We start from the raw sequence: 21,851 nt of genomic DNA, 5'->3' as shown, positions 1-21,851 counted from the left end.
GTCCAAAAGCGATGAATGTCATTTTGTTTACACGTTTGAAAGGAATAGCCATAGGTATGCAGAAATATGCACAATTTGTTGCATAAAATATGTACTTAACATCAATACAGTTTGATAACAATGGCGGGTATCGTGAGCAAAGGTGAACTTTTCGAACATAGTCGACATTAATTTGTTATCATTGTGTGACAGTTTGCTCTTCTGTTGTTTTTTGTGTAATGTTATCAAATTGTATTGACATAAGTATGTATTTTATGCAATAAATTGTGCGTATTTCTTCATACCTATGGCTATTACTTTCAAACGTTTACACAAAATGGCGTGCATCGCTTTTCGGACATTTTTGGGTAGAGTACCTAGATATCAGAGTAGCGACACACGAGTCATTGCCGCCATGTTCTGACGACTGTCATCACGTGGTCTATGGGTTTACATTAAAAAATGATGATTTTTTAGTTTAAAAAAGTATTTTATTCGTAAAAATGCTTTATTAAACGAAAAAAAATCGTCACTTCTTAATATAAACCCATAGACCACGTGATGATAGTCGACAGAATATGGCGGCAATGACTCGTGTGTCGCTACTCTGATATCTAGGTACCCTATTTTTGGGTATACAGGCGACAATTTATCTTATCTCTTGAATCACACGTCGTTTCGTACAAATTAATTGATGTTCTAAAACTTTTTAATTGGAAAGTTTGCTCTATTTTTTTTCGTTTTCGATTTGCACTGCCTATCTTCCAAATTTCGCCACTAGGGGCGCTGCTGTCGTTTGCATTAGGTCGGGCGTATTCACTTTACTATATCGTTACCTCACTTGCATAGCTGTAGCTCTCTCTGTTTGCAAGAATTTTCCGGTTATTAAAGGGACTTTCCTATGCATCCTGTATAGATTTTGTGTAGGAGAGAGAAAGAACTTTCCCTTGACATTGAAAATTTTTATCTATATTAGTTCTGTCTCATAGTACGTCTTTACCAGACGTTAAGCATTCGTTACAGTCGAGTCCCGTAATGAAATGTTGGCAGTGACCTTCCAGTACTGTACACGAATTCCAGCAGACCATGCCTTAGGGCCAGCGGTCGGGGAACCGAGATAAATTACCCCAAATGCGGTAAAAATGAAATTATTGGGAGTAATAAGGAACTTCTCCAACACCGAAAGAGTAAAAGTTTTCAATGAAATTATTTGTTTCAAAATGATAATTTTATTTGGTTCGTCTATTATTTACTATTTTCGTGAAACTTTTTCATTTTCAGTGTAAAATGATTCAATAAATAGTGTATAATTTGAGTGTGGAGCTGTACTTTTCTACGAACCAATGTAAGAACATTGTCGAGTCGTAGGAACCAACTGGAAACGGATTATCTTAAAAATCTTCACTGACGCAGTAGACTACAGGAGTATCATCGCGGAGATCTTCACTCTTTCGTTCACTACTTCGTCAATAACATTCTTGAAAAATAAAGTGGTTTCGGGATTAAAAAATGACAGTCAAACAAGCTTTGCGAGTTTAGGAAAAAGATCTAAAAATTAAAATATTTTCATTTTTCAATATTTTCAAAGTAGAGAAAATATATTTTAAAAAATCATTATTAATCACATTAAAAAACTATAATAAAATTATAATTAGAATTAAAAATAATTCGTAGGTTCTAGCAATTTAGAATGATGGTTGTTTCTATTTTATCAATGAAATAAAATTATAATTCTAAAAAAACCTAATAAAAATACTTTGACTAAGTAAAAATAATCAAAATTTTTACTTAATAAAACCTCAAATTATTAATACTTTTAAAATATAATCTCTCTATTTAAAAATAAGAAAAAGATAATAAATACAATAAAAATAAATTAAACGAATAGCCTATCGGATGAAAAGGGCTTATCACATCAGGACGAGATGGAAACAGACTCAATTATTCAAATATAACTTTTATTAATATGGGAATTTATTTCGAGGTACATCAGTCCATTTAGAAATTAGACATATAGCAGTAAACACAATAAATATCTAATATATTGTAAGAAAGCAGTTTTCGGATTGATATTATAAATAACACAGTGCATTGTGTACACAATTACATAAAATACTAAATTAAAACCAATTCAAATTGTACAATACAATAATAAAAACAATCGATGGTTGTAGTTAATGTTGAACTAACATATTAAACTGTTCTCTTCATAAAACATAAAATCTTGGTTCTACCAATAATAAATTATTAGTTACATTAATGATTTAATTTTAATAAATAAATAAATAGTTTAAAAATTTGGGTAACTTACTTTAATTACTCAATTTAATTTTTCTATTATGTTGAAGCCACAAATAAAAATCGTGTCAATTCGATTTTAAAATAAATTTACATTTAAAATTAGGTGTTTGTTTCTCCATAATTATAGATTCAGTACAACTTTGTAATGTATTGTGACCGGAGGTCGGCACCTCTTTGGTGTCACGTCAGGTCTGACACCACCGTGTCTCGGCTGACACGGAAGCCGCGGCGATTCTACGATCGGTCGCGCGAGCGGTCGCGTTTTTCGGGCGATTGGATTCGGGATGGAGGACAAGAGATAACAGAGGCCATTTTAACAAAACATAACGTATATTTAATTGGAACAGGATTCATGTACATTATCAAGGGTCTAGTGACGCGAGTTCGAGAGAGAGAGCTTACAAACAAGTTCGCGTGGTGATAATTACCTTGTGAAAGATGTTCGGAGATTCGGGTACTAACGGAGGTCGACGTTTTCGTCTCGATAAGAGCCTTAGTCCTATACCTCCGATGATTTCGGTCACGGCGGTTGTTCCAAACGGGTTCGGCGTTGTTACTATCCTCAGTCCGCGAGACTCGGCACAAAGTCCAGGAGGTAGCACACTTAAAAGTACGTCTGCACACACGGCTATCCGAGCGACAACTCCCCGAATTTTCGAAGTATTGTTTTCTTGTTTAATGCACTTTAGGGCGAAGGTGATGAGAACTGCTTTTGGGAACTAAATAAAGGATACGTTTTCATGTAAACGGTTGATAGTTAGTTGTTAAGTTGTAGTAGTAATTGACAACAAGGCGACAACTATGACGTCATGGAAAATTTACCGTAGGTCCATAGTTCCGACACTTACAGTATAATTTTGTGAAAATTATATAATTATGTAGAAACGAATACAGTAGAGCATCGATTATCCGACTTAATTGGGGACGGGTTGGTCGGATAACCGAAAAGTATGAAAAAATACATTATTAGTATAGTGTATTAGACCTGGTTTAAATACTAGCCTCCCTTTGATGGTCGAGCCAGTGCTGCCAGCTAAAACATACAAAAATTTAACAAAAATAATATTAAAGTAGCCAAGACATAACCAAATATTGTAGTGCCACATCACGAGCGGACATTTGAATTTGCCGACTAGATCGCGGTCGGTTAACCGATAATCGGTTAATCGGGGGTCGGATAATCGATGCTCTACTGTAATTCTATAATAACATGATCTAACCTTAATCACTTTAGAAATATAATTACGCATTTTTCTAGCTACGTTAAGTATTTTTTAATAGTAAAATCATTTATATGTCAACTCGATAATTTATATTAGTCATTCATTTAAAAATATCGATACACTACATAAAAAACAACGTAGTATACTATACAAAATTTAATGTTTCCATTATTTTTTATAATTTTATAATAATTTGTATGAATTACAGTTTCTCAAATTATGCTGTGAAACTTATGTACTCATAGTTAATAAACCAAAAATTTACTAAATTTAACAATAAATTATCATATCATCTACCAAAAGGTTAAAGGTATCGTTAACTGTATAATTTAATTGTAATTTGATACAATAAACTTAATATAATCTTTGTATTTATTAGAAATTAAGAAAAATTATTTAGTATTAAATAATACAGATTAGTAATTGTAATAATTTCTTTAAAATTTATTAATAATGTATTTCATAATTTAAAAAATTTCTTTTTATATAAGTGTCATTGCAAATTTTCATCCGTATAGGCTACTTACTGGTCATATGAACTTCAAAGGAACCGGAAATACACTTACCAGCAGTTACAAAGGAATTACTTGGATCTTTTCTTGAATCTATTTTAATTCCAAAAGCGCATTTGGCAATTGCATCCATAGTAAAAGTACTAGCATACCTAAAAATAAAGTCAAGCAGAATTATACTAAAGATGAATAACAAACAAACAGTAATATAGTAATAAATCAAATATAATTTAATAATAGACAGTTAAACTGAATATTAAGATAAATTGCACATTACTTGCTTCTTCATTAAATCTGAACAATATCTTGGATGATGGAAATCAAAGAATAGTGTAGTTTGTTGTTCATATTCGTCAATAATGACATTCTTATTTCCAGCTTGGGACATATTTTATTCTTTGATGCAAGTTTAATCGACATTCTTTGAAAACGAGCAATTATTTATTGTGTCATCGTCACAATGTCGGGCTGACATTTTTAATCATATGTTTAATTTATTTAATTTAAAATATATGCTCTCCACCTCAAATTAGTAGTGGTTTGCCCCTTGCATTATACTTTTCCTTTAACAATAGAGTCGTGCCGGTCATCAATTCAGGGGAAAGGATTTAAATTGAAATAACGTAACTTTTGGTTCGCATCAAGGTTCCTATATACTTAATCGGAACCTCCTGCCCTAAGATTTCCATATCTGGTCTCATTTTCATATATCTAATACTGTTCTCAAGATTAAGGAAAGACAAATAAAGAAAAAATATATTTCTCTTACAGACAATACATATAAAATGCGTCTTTTTATCTAGACGTCCTTTCTCACGCAGTTGAGGGATGAGACAATTCCACGGCGGAGTCGACCTTTTATTAGAGGCTGCTCGTCCGCCTCACAATGTAATATAGTCCAATATTTCTCTCTAGCAGTGGCAGCACAATTAAAAAATAATTTACAATTTTTAAAATAAGCCACATTTTATATGTATTGTCTGTAAGAAAAATATATATTTTCTTTATTTGTCCTGGCTTATTTTAAAAATTAAGGAAAGACAATAGGACGGATGGACGGACGACACAGGGAATTTGTACGTCTACAAATTTTTCAAGTTGCATCCCAAATATTGGAAAATAGTAAATGCCATTTTTTTAAAAAAAACGTCAATTTTGTCGTTAAAAGCATACAATCAGCACGAAATTATATATATCAGAGGTGGGCAAGCAAGAGTTCAGTGGGAGCCGCAATGTAGGTTTTGCAAAATGCATGGGAGCCGCAGTTCCGTACTGTCGTGGTGGATAGTATGGTAAGGTGCGCGATTTTATTATATAATATAAATATAATATAAAACGAATATTGAATTTTTTTTTATAAACTTATTTTCACAAAATTAAAGAAATGAAATTGTAAAAATAATAATAATAAAAAACAGAAATTAACACATTCAGCAAGAGCCGCACGTAACTCAAAAAAAGCCGCATTTGCCCATGCCTGATATATATGTTTAGACGGTTATGCTGACAGGAGTCTTCTCTAGAGACAAATTTCCAGAAGAAACTGGTTTCTATTCAAGTGTTATTAATATAAAGAAAACCCAAGCAATTCCACTTTGGCGAGATGCGAACCCGTGTTCAGCAGTTTTATCTACTCGTCCACTAGTGGGCACTACTATTTTCGATACATAAATTTATACTTACTGTGTAATATCAATTTCTCTATTCTCCGTTGCTGCTTCTTTTAAATTATCGATTAGATTCTAATCGATAATTCCCAACAGTGGTTCCCAACCGGTGTTCCGTAAGCATCTCCCAAGTGTTCCGCAGATTTAGTCGTAAATCGGAAAGTGTACAATCGTATTCGAGCCGCCGAATATCAAAAAATTAAAATCATAAAATTTTAACAAACTTAAATATATATGTACGACTCGTACTGGAGTGTACTACTGTTTCGAATAAGATAAAGGCAATGATAAAAACTGAATGAAATATGTAAAAAACATCAGGCACAAGTTTCCCATTAAAGTTATTTAGGTATATTTTTTCCTATCTTAGAATTGGCGTTAATAACATGAGTAGAGATTTTGAATTATAACTGCTTAATTCTAATAAAATAACTGATGACAAGCTTATGTATTTCATATTAACTTAAGTAAGTGTTCCACTAAAGAAAATTGCTCACAAAGGTGTTCTGCATCCTAGAAAAGGTTGGGAACCACTGGATTAGAATCTGACAACATTCTTCCATTAATTTGCTCATCTGTAAATTTATAGTCAACAAAAGGTTTAATGGTTTAATATTAGATTTTAATAAAATACGTTTTAAACTTAATTTAAATGTACAGACCATTCTTAATTTTCCAGAAGTGAAACTTGGCGACATCATGGTCCTCAAAGCTTTTCATCTTTCTCCACTTTGCATAAATAACCCTTTATCTAAAATTGGATCGCCAAATCGAAGTTCCTATATATTATATCCATTAAAGAAGATAATAATTAAATCTTTGATTAATTAATTAAAATGTTCTTCAGCATAAGAAAAGTAAGATAAGTTTCAAGTTAGTAAATTTAATAAAATGATATACTGTTTGTTCAGGAAAAATAGGGAAATCTTTGACAAGAATATCTTTCACTAATTCTGGATCTGCTACAACAAAAGCGAGATTAAAACCTTCGTATATTCTGAAACATTTAAGGGTATATCAATGTATTATATTCTATTTAATTAATCATCACGTACTTTACAAATTCAGTTAGACTTTTGTTTATATCCCAGAAAGTTTTAAATGTAAAATTTTAAAAATTTAATTTTCTTACCCAAATATTTTTTCGTATTTGTTGTACCATTCACGTTCTTGTTTACCTTGATTCTAAGCATAAATGTAAATTTTAATATTTCATAACGAGTATTGGTAAAATCTTTATAAATATTCTTTGAAACTTAATCTTACCCTTTTAAAGTTATATCCTACTGATCCAACGAGGAATCTCGGAGGCACTTCAGGAATTCCACGTTTCTTCCAATAACCAAAGTCTTTAGTCATATATCTATATACGTGCAATATAAACTTTAATAAAAACTGAATTATTATAAAATTAAAATTCATTTATATCTATAAATTATCTAGTTTCAGTTTTGTTCAAAATAAGAACATTGTATCTTGATATATTTCTTAATAATTATACGAGTTCTAATTTTATATCATTGTTAAATGTAGAAAAAATAGTTTTAAAGATAATAGAATCAGATTAAATATGCGTGTATTTATTACAATTTAATTATGAGACAATCAACGAAAATCTTGTCTACGATATTGCCTAACAGACATTATTGTTAAAGTTACTAAGATTAGTTTAGAATCAAGTGTGAACGGTGCAAAGTACACATTAATATTGGAATTAAATATAAATATTTTAGTAAATTGTATGCAGTTATAATCTAAGATGATAAATTTTTTAAATGGTTTTATAAATTGATTATAAATTAAATAAATTTTTGAAATATTTTATGATTTGTTCCACATTAAACTGTTTTAATAAAATTATGAATAAGCCTACTTGTGTATTTGAGTTACCAATCACAGTCAAAAAGTTTCCAAAAATTTAAATTAAATTAAAACAATTGTGAAGAATAGAAATAAAAATGATTTAAAAATTTTTATATTAAATTTCATCTTATTCGTTTTACATTTTATTTGTAATAACGCACGTAAATAATCAGAATATAAATTTTTCAGTTAGAATGTACAGGTGTCCCTCGTACCACACGGTTTGCCTCTAACACTGTTTAAAAATTGAGATTCGCATTACACAACACTTTTTCGGAACATAACTACCGTGTTATACGAGAGATACCTGTATTTTCAATGTAATAAATGCAGAATGCACTTACGAAAATGAAATTTAGAATTATTTTAATATACTTATCAGACATATTACTAAATACAGTATTAATGTTCTAGATTAATTAAATATATTATTAATTATCATATTACAATATTGTTTGTAGGATAATAGTAAAACCAGCATAATGCTTATGTAAAATTAATTTAATATTACTTTTTAATTCAATTAACACGAAGATAAATTTTTCAGCTATATAGATATTGATAATCTCACCCAGACTTTTCTTTGTCAACAACATAAATCCTCCCGCAGAACGGCCAAATCTACTTTTCCTTTGTGCGTTACTAATTGTTATTCTATTTTCTTCTTCTTAAAGGTTCTTTTCATTGTCACTCAAATTTGTCATCCGTGTTTCCGCGATTCCAATTATGGTATTAGAATTAATGAATTCCTTAACCGAGACTTTATGTATTTTCTCTCGAAGGCCTTGTATATTCCAAAATCTTATTAGGAAATTATTTTTGTCTTTATTCGTCTCTCTCACATTTTTATTTCCATTTTTTCCTTCCTTATTAACCAATTTTCCCAAATTTTTATTATAGTTATTATCAATGTCTTTGTTCTTATTAAAAAGATCTATAACTAACTCGGTATAATTTCTATTCCCGTCCTCTTCTAAGTTTGTTGTTTGTCTATTTCTAAAAAACGGTCATTTGGATAATCTTACTAGTGTTAGTGTCGTATGTGTATATTATATTGTCCTTGTATAGTAATCATCTCTTACTAACATTTTATTTTTATCAGTTTTCTCCAATTTAATCCTATCCCGTAGCTGATTTCTTCTAATCCTCGATCTCATACACAAATAAGTTGTAAATATTATTTTTTTCTCGGTTACGTCGACAAATTTCGATTTCGCTGTCCAAAATTTTTTGAGAACGAAGTTTCTAGCTTTTACGGTTTCCAGAATAGTTTTAACTATAGGGCTATTCTTATTGTTTTTTAGTTGAATTAGGCCGTCAATTTCTATATTATTTATTCCTAAATCTTCTCTAATAAATTGTTTAATTTCTTGCAGAATATCCAATGTTTTAAATGGATGATTAAAAATTATAATATTTTTGTTAGTAGTTTTATTAACTAATTTATCAAATTCAAATTCCAACATACTTCAAAATATAATAATAATTTAAAAGGTGTCTTCCAATATTTGTATCTTATAAAGATCTGTCATAACTATTATTTTCGTCTTTCTTCTTGTTAACTTCAGATTTTATTCATTGAATTTCTAAGTTTAACTGACAAAATTTTTTTTGAATTAATTCGTAAATAGACTTTAGTGTATATTAGGAATCGTCGATACCTTGTATTTCAGGTTCTCTTGCTGAAATAATCTCGGATATTTGAATTCCTCGTAATTCCAATAGTATCTTTACCTTCTGTTTCAATTTGGTATTCCTCACTTAGAAGTTCTACTAACTGATTTTCCCTTTCTACGTCCTTGATACTTTCCTTGCGAGGTCTACCCTGCCTCCTCTTTTGCGTATCTATTTGGCTTGACCGAGGTGGAAAACGGGAAAAGGACCAGGATTTGTTTCAATTCCAGCGATTATTAACAATATTTTGATTAATTCCAAGATTATTCTAGTTTTAAGGAATATTATCTTGACATAAAACGTTGAATTTATTCCTGTATTTTCCAATCCCGACTTGATCCACCAGGTCCTCAAAAAGCCACCAACACGCTTGACGATCAGGACACACCCATCGACCCGACTCATAATGAGCTCGTTAAAGAGCCTCTTTTCCTGCCCATAAAGCAGAAACTATTTTTTACTTTAATATGTTTTTAAATGAATTGTTGTAGGATTCAACACGCAAGTTTAGTTATACGAAAATCTGTTAAAATTATAAAATAAATGAATCTTGTACAATAAAATTGTACACAATCTTATGTCATTGATGAGTAATATTATGAAAATAGTTTAAACTGTATAATCACTCATAAAATTCAAATATTTCGTAAAATTAAATAAAAAGACACGATGTTCAAGATATAGGATATATACGACTTAAATATTTTCTCCCCCTTTAAAATTCATAACATATTTGCATAAATTGTATTAAAATTTTTTATAAAAACAAGAATAAAGATTAATTATTTAATTACTGTTAAGAATTAATTAAATAAATCAGCGGATAAGGAGCTATTCGGTACACATATGATCAATAAAGATGTAAAGGATACATTTTACAGACTTGCGCTTAGAATCGATGAATAAGCATAATGTTACAACAATTACATTACAGCCTATGAACTGTTTTCATATTGGCAAGTTATTTACTTTTATAGTTATTTTGTCATTTAGTCAGCAATATGTATTCTATTATTTATTTTCATTTTTTATTAAATTAATTTATTAAAAAATTAACTATTTATTTTTATTAATAAATTAATAAATTAATTTCTGTGATTTGTTTTTGTATAGTTATTTATCTGGTCTGCAAAATATTGTTTGTTAAGAATTTATAAATTATTAATATCATAAATCTTATATTAAAACTAAATTATTGACATTTATTATAAATTTTTCAGTGTCAACAGATGAAATAAGGAAGGAACATGATAGGACACTTAATATTGATAGAAATTTGTGTGGACTGGAAGGCTGGTCCAGTGATGAAGACAGTGACCAAACATTTAAACCAGTCAGAACATTTATCAACCAAATTGTCCTGAAGAATGTAAGTCATTAGATGATACATTTGACGATGATGAAAATGATGCTTCAGCTATGTAAATAGAGGAAGATTTCTTGACATCAGTGCAGTAACAGACTCCACCATGGCGCCATACAAATAGATTTAAGCCCTTGCTACCAGCTCCTGCATTTCAGGAGAAACCCTAAAAGGGTAAGGAGTGTAAGACTGAAGAATATTTCTTGAATTATATTCCTAAGAATCTCTTTGACGTCAGTGCTTGATGATGACATGCACAAATCAAATATCACTGATTCACCTGGAAAAACTTTTGAACTTTACTGCTGATGAAATGAAAACAATTTTTGGATAGCCTACAGAAGAGATAGCAGAGCAATAAAAAAGAGGAAGAAAAACACACTCCAATATTAGTAAAAGTGTCAAAATGGCTATTATATTCAGACAGTACAGAAAATAAAAAGAAAGAACAGTGAAGATGACGAAGAACAGGAAAATAATTTAAAAAATACTCCAGATTTACATCCCAGAAAAATACAAGCAAAAGTGGAGCAAAACACATGCCAGAAATCATTGCAAATGGCAAAAATCACTGCTATCAAATGCACTGATATAAAAGTGTATGAGCTACAGGGTACTGTATCAAATGCAAAATCCATCTGTGCCTTGTGACAAATAAAAATTGCTTCAAAAATGTCATATGTAAATATAAAATGTCAATTATTGTACAAAAACAGTCAAATAAACCATTTTTACATGAACAGAACAGTTTGCATTTCGTACAGGTAGACATCCATTGTGTCATATTTGACACATACCATTTTTTAATGACCGAAAACAATAAAATTGAAAAAAATGATAATTTACTAACGAGTGACACCCAAAAGTAAATAATATAAAAAAACTTCAATTAAAAAAAAGTTTTTTTTAGTAGTGGATCTCAAGAGGTAAAAAAACACTTGACTCCAGATGTCTTGTATCGGCTAGTTGGTCGTAAACTTCTAGGCTATGTCGCCTCGTGGAAAGTGTGACGTAATTGTCATGTAATAGTAGTTGCATGCGTTTCTGATGGTTGTTACGCGGGGAATATGCCTTCCGGGAGGTCATTGGCTCCTATTCAGGCGTTACAGACGTGGAGAAAACTCGAAAACTCCACGTAGCCAGCCCGTCCGGAAGAGGCGTCAACCCACAACCGAACTTCTAATGTTCAGGGAACGGAACCGCATGGCCACTGGTAGGCCGACTCTAGATGAAAGTTAAATTGTGTGTGGTGCCATCTGTCATAAGATGCTATTAAAGATAACTTTTATATTATTATTATTATTTAAAAAAGGCTTAATTTTGAGGGTACAGATAACTTTTTTAAAAAACATTGTAAATGCCACTAACAGTAAAATTTTTAAAATTAAGTCCGATTATGCCTATTTAGATATAATTAGATATTGGATATTAGGAACAACAACCAGATTGACTCTCAATAAGATGCAAGTGTAAAGCTATGAGAATTATACCCAATTCCGATTTGCATCTGCAAAGCTTATCACGTAAGAATGATGTTGATCGTCATTTACCTGCCTCTATGTTTAACAGCTGACTCCTATAAATTAATCGAAATTTACCTACCATGTACACCTTATCGTTATAATTGCCGCGTATCAAATAAAAGAAAATTAGCTCAGTGCACTTACCAGTTGTTCTTAGTTATTTAGAATTTGTAAACGCATTTCTAAACAAAGAATGTTTTCACTTGAGCACATAACATATCCTTTACCAATGGAAGATATGTGAATACAAATAGCATGCCTCTAATTTAATCCAGAATATTACTAAATTCCTATAACTGTCTACATAAATAAACGAATAGCAAACAAAAGCGCAATGTATTTGTTTGATTTATTCTCTAAGTCTTGAAATTGTATCTGAAAACGAATGAATTTTTAGTTTGGTAAATAGAATTTTAGATAAAATGAATTTATATCGTTCCAATTATTAAATATTATATACGAATACTTACGTAAACTGAAACGTGATTATTTTACTTTGACCGAAGAATATAGGAATTGTTTGGAATCAATTTGAAAGTCTAATCAATGAAAGTTCTATTAAGTTTGGTTCCATTTACTAAATTAAAAATTCATTCGTTTTCAGATACAATTTCAAGACTTAGAGAATAAATCAAACAAATACATTGCGCTTTTGTTTGCTATTCGTTTATTTATGTAGACAGTTATAGGAATTTAGTAATATTCTGGATTAAATTAGAGGCATGCTATTTGTATTCACATATCTTCCATTGGTAAAGGATATGTTATGTGCTCAAGTGAAAACATTCTTTGTTTAGAAATGCGTTTACAGATTCTAAATAACTAAGAACAACTGGTAAGTGCACTGAGCTAATTTTCTTTTATTTGATACGCGGCAATTATAACGATGAGATGTACTGTACATGGTAGGTAAATTTCGATTAATTTATAGGACTCAGCTGTTAAACATAGAGGCAGGTAAATGACGATCAACATTATTCTTACGTGATAAGCTTTGCAGATGCAAATCGAAATTGAGTCTAATTCCCATAGCTTTACACTTGCATCTTATTGAGAGTCAATCTGGTTGTTGTTCCTAATATCCAATATCTAATTATATCTAAATAGGCATAATCGGACTTAATTTTAAAAATTTTACTGTTAGTGGCATTTACAATGTTTTTTAAAATACTTATCTGTACCCTCAAAATTAAGCCTTTTTTAAATAATAATAATAATAATATAAAAGTTATCTTTAATAGCATTTCATGACAGATGGCACCTCACACAATTTAACTTTCATCTAGAGTCGGCCTACCAGTGGCCATGCGGTTCCGTTCCCTGAACATTAGAAGTTCGGTCGTGGATTGACGCCTCTTCCGGACGGGCTGGCTACGTGGAGTTTTCGAGTTTTCTCCACGTCTGTAACGCCTGAATAGGAACCAATGACCTCCCGGAAGGCATATTCCCCGCGTAACAACCATCAGAAACGCATGCAACTACTATTACATGACAATTACGTCACACTTTTCCACGAGGCGACATAGCCCAGAAATTTACGACCAACTAGCCGATACAAGACATCTGGAGTCATAGTGTTTTTTACCTCTTGAGATCCACTACTAAAAAAAAACTTTTCCACAATCAACGTGAAGATTGAGGCATTTGGCATTTGTCATATCTATGGACGAGCTTTTCCATCCCCTTGTCACGAATGTTGTCGCCAGTGAATTGAGATGGCCTTAGCAACGTTATTTTGAAGATCGTCATTAGTCTCAAACCTCTTCCTTGCTAGCTAAGCTACGTTTTCAGTTCAAAAAAGAGGTAGAAGTCTTCACACATTTGAAAAGTTCCAAGCTGAGTGGAAGTCTTCACCGCCTGTAAACACCCAACATATAGTCCTGATTTAGCGCCGTGCGACTTCCACCTTTTTCCCCAACAGGAAAAGTGGCAGGGCAGGGTTTCGAAACTAAGGACGATCTTAAAAACAACGTCAACGCCCATCTCGATTTATTGGGGCAACATTCTGTGACAAGGGGGTGGAAAAGCTCTTCCATAGATATGACAAATGCCACAATCTTCACGGTAATTATGTCGAAAAGTAACCATGTTTGTACATAATTTTTGGTAACAAATTCATTTTATTTACATTTGTCTTTTTTATGGACTATCGGAGGTTGAAAAAAATTGCCTACGTTCATAGTAATCATATATATACACGTACATATATATATATATGTATATATGTTAATACGTGTGTTTATATGTATGTAAATTAACCTACCAATTGCATTTGTCACCCCTCAAATCCGAAAAATATCCCTGGAAAATGTTTTCTGAAAGAAACATTGATTCAGGTGACTGCCTCAGTTGGCTTACACATACGACAAATCTGTATTTGAGTTCATTGCCGTTGAATCTGTTAGTCGTTTCATACACAGTAAATTATATTTTAAGTAAAAATCCAATATAGGTACGTGGCCGGCGCTATTTACATTTAATAAAAATATAAATGCGACTTTTACAAAGAAATAACTTTGCATGATGTCCTCCTTCTGATGGTGCGAACGGTGAAAAAGGAGGATAACAGTAAATTATATTTAGCGATAGGTTGCGCCCACTTACGTAATATCTGTTTAGAAATAATTTTCGTTTCATTCAAATTTCCTAAGTATAAATATTATTGTATTCGACTATGTTCAATTCTATCTCTGTAATAAAAGTTATATATATATACATATAGTGGCTTTTATTTCGGCATTTATGTATTTTTATGTAACACGGAAGGTCAAGTAAAAGTGCTTTTTTCAAACGATATCCTTTAAATCGCTACAACGTTGCCACTTCCTTACCGTGTTAGGGTTTATCACACCAAACGAACAATCTAACACATTTTCAAAATTCTTTATTCCTCTACTTAACAAAATTTTAAAAATTTTAAAATGCGTGACATTTGGCACTTGGTGTTTTAAAATCTTACGTAAAATAACCTTCGTAGTTATATAAATCAAATACTATAATATAATATAAGGGTAAAAAGTACGAAAGAATCCAAAAATCATAATGTTAACTTTTGCCCGAGCAACGCCGGGCTCAACTGCTATTATATAATCAATAACTAATTTTAAATAAATCTTTATTCTATTTAAAGATTTTCAAGAATTTCCGAAGTTCTGAACTCTAATAAAAGAAGATGGTGACAATTCAAGTAGAGTCGCTCGATCTCTCAAATACGGGTTTTTGTCTCAGATGTTTTTTAAGAGATTGTTATTCTACTTCCTTAATATGGGGTGTAGATCCTCTCGATCCTTGTCTTTGTAAGGGTTGTAAGTCTTCTGATAGTTTTCACACATTTCTAACAAAGATATATTTTCCGTCTATCGAATTATTTTTATGGTCTGTATTTTTTGTATTAACTTCAATGATGATCTCCGGCATTAAAGATTATATTCCTTGCGAAGGAATTTTTTCATTATTCGGTCAAGATGTCATTTTTCCGAAATTGGCATGGGCTATTTTGGCATTTATTATTTCATTAACTGTCAGTTGGACGAAAAGATGTAAGTTGAATCCAGTCCTTAAATTAAGAAATCTGACTCATTCGGAAGAAGCTAACCTTTTTCTTAAATTTCGTAAAATGTGGCTCTTCTTCTTATTATTACTATTCGATATCGTAATTGGGTTTCAAGTTGTAAGTATGTTGTTCTTTTATAGTAGTTACGAAAGATACTCACGGTATCCATATGAAGGATTATTCTGTACAGTTTCGTCTAGTCTATTTTTAATTTACGCTCTTGGAATACTCTTTCACTTCCTTTATAGTTTTGATATTATTTTTTTCGATCTTAAGAGGAGAGTTTCTCAAATTAAGGAAAACGTTATTTCTTCTTCGTCCTAACGATTCGCGTATCGAATTTAAATTAGAAATGCTGATGACTGAACACGCAAATCTCTGGACAATCAAAGAAACCTGTAACTCCGTTTTAGATATTCCAATGTCGATTGCTTATTTTGTTCTCTTGCTTGAAACGAGTCTTTGCTACTACTCATTTCTGTTTGTAGAAATGGATATGTATATGAAATACCTTGCATTTTTTGTATCTGCAGCTTTAACCATTGGTTGCGTTATCGCTGCTTTTCTTTTTTCTTCTGGTGTTGCAGTGGTAAGTTCTATTAAATACCTTTAATATTTGGTAATGTTATAATAAAGTAAAATATTTCTTTGCGTGTAGGCGGAAAATACGTTTCAAGACATTGGAAGGTTTGCGAAATGTAAACTTAAACTTGAAAAAAAGATGAAGGTAAGTTTAATTTTGCTCTTAAATAAACCAGAATTGTTAAACATTAATAAACTGTAAAATTTCCGATCTGCAAAAGATTTTGAACTTTATGAAAAGATTTGGAAAAGTTGCTTTAAGAATGTCAATGTTTGGATTTGTAGAAATCAACAAAAAATTTCCTGTCAAGGTAATTATAGTCGAAATGTTTATTTACAATTATTTAGTGATTAAAAATATTTAAAATATTTCAGATGGCCAGCGCATTGCATTCTACATTTGATGGACTTATGAATTTCAGAAGTGCTGAAGAGGAGACTAACAAATGTATACAACGTTTCACTGTTAACAGCACGATCAGTCCACAAGCAATATCTTACTAGAACACAAACAATCTCTGACTTGTAAAAACTTTGACCGATTACATCAAATGTTTTTGTAGTTACTCCTTAGCCGATATCTTCTGCAAAATGCGATCATATGAAGTTTTTTTAATTTCATTTTCCTGACAATTAGCATTGTTATGTTTACTGCGAATATAGTTAAACTTTCAATATCGTTTTCATTTTAATCTTTCTGCTGTGCTTATTTTTCGGTCAAAGAGCGCTAGTATTATTGCTAGATAATTTGTGAGTTAAAATTACTCAAGAAACAAAGAGGTTTATAATTATTAACAGAAATTTAATTGTTACACAAACCCAGTTTTTTCTTAATTATCAATCCTGCTCTTAATGGTGCAGTCGTAATTAATTACTATTGCGTAATAATTAATTATTATTCAATGCTAAATTTGTCCAAAACTTTTCACCACCAGTGGCCAACCGGTCCCGTTTTCTAAACACTGGGAGTTCGGTCGTGGGTTCGCACCTCGCCCGGACGAGCTGGCCACGTGGAGTTTTCCGGGTTTTCTCTACGTCTGTAAAGCCTGAATAGGGGCCAGTTACCCATAAAAGACCTCCCGGAAGGCATTATTTCCCGCTCCCCGCGTATGGCCAAGCGGCAAAAATGAATCGTACGATCGCAGCATTGGAGAGAAAAGCACTTGAAGCTAAATGCTTCCATATTAACCCACACAACGAATAGGTATAGTAGCTATGAAAAATTGCATCCACATCTATGTTTTAACGTTTGTCCTTATTACTTTTCGCCCCAGCAACACCAAAATATTGCAATTATTTTAGTAAGAATAGTTTTGATAGTAAAACGAGATTTATTTTAATATTTTCATAAAATATTTGTTATCGTGCTGATCTCATTCGTTTAGGTCACTCATTTACATTAAACGAAATTAAATGTAAATGAGTTATAAGTTTATATTACTTTAAACTCTTGTATCCGAAAAGACAAAATTATTTTCCAAGTTACAGTATATACGAAATAATGTTACTACAGCATTTAGAATTGATGGAAGAAAAGGCAGTTATACTTTTGTCAAAGTAATAAAAGCTACATGAATTTATTACAAATTATTTCCAGACTCACAAAATCTCTTTTGTACATTAAAAAAAGTTATAATCAATTCAATCTTTAAAATTAAAAACAGAATATATTCATGTCAGTAACACGAACTTTTATCTACAATCATCAATTCTGAACCAAATGCATGTATATCGAATAAATAATATTTTGCTTGTTCATGTAATAAAAACATACAAATATTCGATTATCCATAAAAATTACTGTTAATACACGATGAGATTTCGAATAAATTATAACTAAAAACATCTTAATTCGTTGTTTTTATTATAAAATATTTCAATTTTCCGATAGATATTTGGAATTTTATATTCATTAAATGCCCAAATAAAACATAAATCAATTTATTTAATTTTTAATACCATAAATCACAATTAGTTCCTGAATTATGCCAATAGCAAAGTTCTAACAGGAAAAGTGACAATTTTAAGTTTTTTGCAACTAATACCCTTTCATAATATGAATTTCCCCTATTAAAAATGTCTTTTTAAAATTATTCCGTAAAAACTAGCCTGATTTATCAATAAAAGAACATAAAGTAAACATAGAATTTTGTAGCGTATGACGAAAGCTGTAGGTTGATGCTCGACGTATAGTGAATTGAATAGGTGCGTGAAGTTATAGCTTTCCGAACCTTATCTTCATTAATTTCCATAATGCCTTTTGAAAATTATTTTTTGCCTTTTGTCTTTGCTCAGTATTAAACTTAATATATGGTGCTATGAAATCTGATTGTGTAAATGTGGACTTTTGTTATTTTCATTCCTAGGCTCTTATAGAGTTTATTATCTTGTAATGCTCTATATACAGCAATACCTCGGTTTTCGTCGATCTTTTGCGAACAATCTGTCTCGGTTTTCGTCGACGTGTCCATGATTTCCACGTAACTTCCTGCTAATTTTGAGAAAACATAGGGCGACCCATGCGTTTTCCTGCTCGGTGTGTCGTTTTTCATTGTGTGAGCATTACCCCGCGCGTCTAGCCAAACAATTCCATTACTTTCCTTTCCTTTCAGCTCTATCGTGGGACCAAAGAAAGTTTCCAGAGCCAGCAGTTCTTCAAAGGCCATGTTAAATATTCATTTATTCTTTACATTAGTCTTTTATATTCATTTTATATTAATTTCTTATTGTTTTTAGTATTACAACACTATATTCATTCTCTATAAATTGTATTTTTGGGAGTGTCTAGAATGAATTAATTGAATTTACATTAATTGGATTGATTCGTATGAGAAATAATTGTCTCGGTTTTCATCGGTTTCAGATTTCTCTGATTGTTTTCGGACGGATTATTGATAAAAACCGAGGTATCACTGTAATTCTTTTTATCATAAAAATGACTGAAAAGTTACTCCAGACAAACTACGTTCATGAGGAACTTGATTTCCAGGAGCTAGTGGAAGATCATTAAATTTATTATGCAGTTTAAATCTGTCGGAAATTCTAAATCAACTTCAAACACGTAACCGGTATGATTATCAGAAATCAGGATGTCATTGATACTTTCTAACTCATTAGAATCCATCCATTTAAAGTCTTTTTATGGTAATTTTTGACTTAAAGCCCAACTGTAAAGATTATTAGCATGTAGATATACTAGTTGATTCTCAGATGCTAACGCATAGCCATTAGAACACTGACTAATTCCACCTCTTCTTCCTTTTTCAAAAAACAAATACATTTCATAACGTGTTAATTCTAAATTAACTCCTGTATATTTTAACATAAATCACAAGCTAATGCTGGTGTAGTATAATACCAAACAGGATCTAAGCCGCAGCTTTTGTACAAACATAAATCTCTAAAATTTTCAAATACATCAGATAGTAACAAAAAATTCAATTTTAAATACAAATTATGCCATTCACCTAGATTTTTTTATTTTAAAATGGTTCCAGACTTTTCTAGCATGATCATACTCAAGCTGGCTTATACTTTTTTTCGTTAAGGACGAATAAAAATTTTTCTATAGACTTCATTCTTGATCTAGAACAGAGGTTCTCGAACTTTTTCGATCCACCGCCCCTTTGTTCCATAAAGTTATACCCAACGCCCCCTAACTAATCAGCGACCCCAACTTTTGCCTTTGGTTACCGTTCAGTACTCTGCCTCCAGCGCGCCTAGATTTACTCACCGCGTACAAGGGGGCAATATCGCCCACTTTGAGAACCCCTGTCCTAGAAAGTCATCATTCAGTTCTGTAAGACTGCATTCAGAAGTGCTCCATTAGTCCAGTGCTCTCATTGTATCTAGTTGTTGTTTGTGTACAACAACATGTCGTTAAACCGTCTGTTTCTCTACTTTACGTGTGCTCTTCTGGATTTGACTCATCTGCACCGAATCTTATTGGTGTGCAACAGCAACCCTTACATTTACATCAAAGTCCTCTTGCTGTCTTGTAAGTATTGAATAAAAGTGACAACTTATTCTTTGTTTGAAATCTCGTAATCGCCAAGTTACTACAATTTACAAGTCAGCTTAATGAACAATTGTTACATCTGATATTTCGTCAATCTTTTATAAATGTTGTACATTGACTAGATGTCTTGCACTATATAATAACATGCCTAATGTAATTTACGATCACCCACAAAGTTTGTTTTAGAAGCCCCATGGACTTTTACCGGTAGGCCTACTGTGGTATTTTAAAAAATATCTTAAATCTATTTTAATCAATTCATAATTAACATTTCATATATCAGAATCAGACAGTGTGCGCTATTCGAAGTAAACTTTGCCTATTAACTGGTACAAACTGTGTGTGTCAAAAGTTAACTGTATTAATAATATCTATGCAGATAAATGGTACAATCTCATAGTAGGCCTATATTTTTTAATATATTTAGAACGAAAGTCGAATAGAGTAGAATGAAATGACGTAGTGTTCATTATATTTAAAATAGTCATTTTCTAATACTATGTATTTTAACATGTAACAGAAAGTCTGTCATTCTACGGAACAGTCGATTAATTTATGGTTGTCGAATAATTCGTTCTGAAATCCAAATGCGGTTTTATACGATGATTTTGCTAAATGATGGCTGCGTGAAGAAATTGTCAATGCAGATATGAAGCTTATGAAAAAATAAATAAATAAATACTTTCAGATCGTTTGTGCGATACTTGGTTTTCATAACTGTTTTTCTAAGACCGTAACAGAGCACATTAGCATTCTATAAATCCTTGTTGATTACGCTAAGATCAAAAGTAATAGTATGTTTCTAAACTCTACGGACTATAGGTTTTTATAGTTCGTTGTACCAAAGCTTTTCAAACAACTTTTTTGGAAAATGAGAACTGAAAAATGTTTAAATTACTTTATAAAATTAGCTTTCTATAAAATTTGACAATATGATTTTGAAATATATTTTATGTCAACTTCTGATTTTAATTTGAATTTAATAAACTTTGGCATTCTTTCTGTTCGTAAAGCGTTAAATTAGTATTTCTGAGTAAACCATTTATATTCGGATTTAATTGATTCAAAAGGATTTGTAAAACAATTTTTTTTGTATTCCACTGATTGTTAAAGGAATTTGTCATACACTGGAGTAATAATAAGTTTAATTTTTTGTTTGTTTGTTTATTATTATGAATAATAACTATATTCTTATTTACATTAAATATAAACTTAAAATTAACAGTTTTAATTTTCAAAAATAATCCAATTGCTAACTTACATGAAATCTGAATAAAACATTTTTCACTAGCCTTAAACTTCAGTTAAAACTTTTTCACACCAAAATACTATCAAAGGTCATCATCAGTGCCTAATTTTATTATACAGTTATACAAAAACAAATTAGGATAAATTTTAGAACACCAGTCATTACAAACACCAGTTTCTTTGATGTTCATACTGATACATGTTTTCCATTACTTCCACTAACAATTCTTTCCAAGATTTGAATTCTTACAAACACATAGTATGGTACATTTTAATTTCTTTCACCAAATTCTTTTTTTGAGCATAGAGATTAAAATTAAAAGGGTTGGAACTATAAATATAAAT

General features: G+C 31.1%; 1 protein-coding gene and 1 long non-coding RNA gene across 3 annotated transcripts in view; both read right to left on the bottom strand.

Annotated features, from left to right (window-relative positions):
• LOC136976278 (four and a half LIM domains protein 2-like) overlaps positions 1–21,851 on the bottom strand; it is a 157,764-nt gene that overhangs the window by 60,886 nt on the left and 75,027 nt on the right. The gene's annotated exons all lie outside the window — the stretch shown is intronic.
• On the bottom strand, positions 6,239–6,644 carry LOC136990724 (uncharacterized). The gene is made up of 3 exons (XR_010883106.1): positions 6,583–6,644; positions 6,345–6,461; positions 6,239–6,257 (listed from the first exon to the last, which is right to left on the bottom strand). It is a non-coding gene; the product is annotated as an uncharacterized lncRNA (long non-coding RNA).

This window comes from Centruroides vittatus, unplaced genomic scaffold (assembly GCF_030686945.1).
Source record: "Centruroides vittatus isolate TY-2023 unplaced genomic scaffold, ASM3068694v2 contig_10, whole genome shotgun sequence".
Taxonomy (NCBI): Eukaryota; Metazoa; Arthropoda; class Arachnida; order Scorpiones; family Buthidae; genus Centruroides; species Centruroides vittatus.
This window is presented reverse-complemented; position numbering and strand designations above follow the sequence as displayed.